Source organism: Mus caroli, chromosome 1 (genome assembly GCF_900094665.2).
Source record: "Mus caroli chromosome 1, CAROLI_EIJ_v1.1, whole genome shotgun sequence".
Lineage (NCBI taxonomy): Eukaryota > Metazoa > Chordata > Mammalia > Rodentia > Muridae > Mus > Mus caroli.
The window spans coordinates 132,954,057-132,956,476 of record NC_034570.1 but is presented as its reverse complement, the minus strand read 5'-3'; positions in this window follow the sequence as shown (position 1 = coordinate 132,956,476).

Below are 2,420 nucleotides of genomic sequence, written 5' to 3'. Positions count from 1 at the left end.
TTGGCAATTCAGTCTTTGAGAACCCTCAGTGGGCTAGATTAGTTAACTATATTGGTCTTCCTGTGGAGTTTCTATCTCCTTCAGAGCCCTCAATCCTTCCCCCAACTCTTCCATAAGAGTCCACAATCTCCTTCCAATGTTTGGGTATGGGTCTCTGCATGTGTTTCAGTCAGCTGCTGGATAGAGCCACTCAAAGGAAAATTATTCGAGACTCCTGTCTACAAGTAAAACAGACTGCCATTAGTAGTGTCAGGGACTGGTGCTCGCTTGCCCAAGGCATGGGTCTAAAGTTTGGCCATTCCCTCAGTCTTTGCTTTACTTCCCTTTCCCTGCTTTTTTTTTTTTTTTTTTTTTTTTTTTGAGACAGGGTTTCTCTATGTAGTCCTGGCTGTCCTGGAACTCACTCTGTTGTACTGAGGTACTTGCCTGACAAGATGTGGCCTCTTCAGATTCCATATCACCATTGTTGTGACTATCACCATCTCCAGTGATTCCTGGGACCCNTTTGGCCATTCCCTCAGTCTTTGCTTTACTTCCCTTTTCCTTTTTTTTTTTTTTTTTTTTTTTTTTTGACACGACAAACTGTGTCAAAAGTTTTGGGTGTGGGTTAGTGTTTCTATTCTTGTACTGAGGTACTTGCCTGACAAGATGTGGCCTCTTCAGATTCCATATCACCATTGTTGTGACTATCACCATCTCCAGTGATTCCTGGGACCCACTCCCATCCCAGGTCAGGGAATGTCCACAAAATAACCCCCCTAAAAAAAACCCCTCAACCCTGCCATTTGCATACGCCCATTTATTTTCCTGGATGTCTGGCCATCTCTCCTGTCTCTTTCCACACTTGATCCTGAACCCCACATTCCCCTCCCTATGTTCTCCTCCCACCTAGTTACCTACCTCTATCTGACTCTTATGCCCATTTTATTCCCCCTTCTAAGTGAGATTTAAACATGCTGCCTTTGTCATTTCTTCTAGTTCAGTTTTCTTGAGACTGTGGGTTGTAGCTTGAATATCCTGTACATATGGTTGATATATCTACTTATAAGTGAGTACATACCATGCATGTCTTTTTGGGTCTGGATTACCTCACTTTAGATGATATTTTCAAGTTTAATCCATTTGCTTGAAAACTGCATGATGTCTTTGTTTTTAAATAGATGAATAGTATTCAGTTCTGTAGACTTCAACAGTTTCTTTATCCATTCTTCAGTTGAGAGATATTTAGGTTGTTTCTGACTATTGGGAATAAAGATGCTATGAACATGATTGAGCAAGTGACTTTATGGGAGGGTAGATCACCGTTTGGATATATGCATAGGAGTGGTCTTGTTGGGTCATGAGTTAGAACTCTTCCCAGTTTTCTGAGAAGCCAACAAATTGATTTCCAAAGTGGCTGTAAAATTTTTCACTACAGCATTTGAGGGTGTTCCTTTTGCTACACTTCCTCACTTACATGTGCTATCACTTAATTTTTTGATCTTAGTCATTCTGAGGGTTGTAAGATGTAATCTCAGAGTCATTTTGATTTTCATTTCCCTGATGACTAAAGTACATTGAACATTTCCTTAAGTGCTTCTCTGCCATTTGTGATTCCTCTTTTGATATTTCTCCATGTAGCCTCGTTCCCCATTTTTAAAATTGAGTTATTTGGGTTGTTGGTATCTAACTTCTTGAGTATATATATATGACTTGACATATAGGTCTTTTGCTAGTTGGATAGAGTTACACCAAGATATTTTATATATAGTTCATCACTATTTTAAAAGATGATTTTTTTTTAAATTTCTTTCTTGATCTACTTATTATTTGTATAAAGAAGGGCTACTACTTTTGTTTTTGAGTTAATTTTTTTATTCAGCCACTTTGGTGTTATCAGCTGTAGCAGTTTTTGGCAGAATTTTTGAGAACACCTATATTTACCAACATACCATCCACAAATAGTAATACTTTGACTTCTTTTCCAATTTGTATTCCTTGTTTCCTTATAGTTGTCTCATTCCTCTAATTGGAACTGCAAATACTATATTGAACAGATACAGAGAGGGGGACCAGCCTTGTCTTCGCCCTCATTTATGTGGACTTGCTTTAAGTTTCTTTCCATTTAATTTGATGTTGGCTATTGGCTTGCTTCATATGGATATATTTTGTTTAAGTATGTGCATTTTATGCCTGATCTCCCCAAAGTTTTAAAATGAAGGTCTGCTGGATTTTGTCAAAGGCTTGTTTACCATCTAATGACATATTGTGTTGGTTTTTTTTCCTTATAGTTTGTTTATATAGTGGGTCACTTTGAAAGCATTTCATATATTGTACCACCCCTGCCTCCCTGGAAGGAAGCCTAAAAGATCATGACGGGAAATGGTTTTGAGGTGTTTCTGCATTTGATTTATGAGTATTTTATTCACTAGTTTTAAATC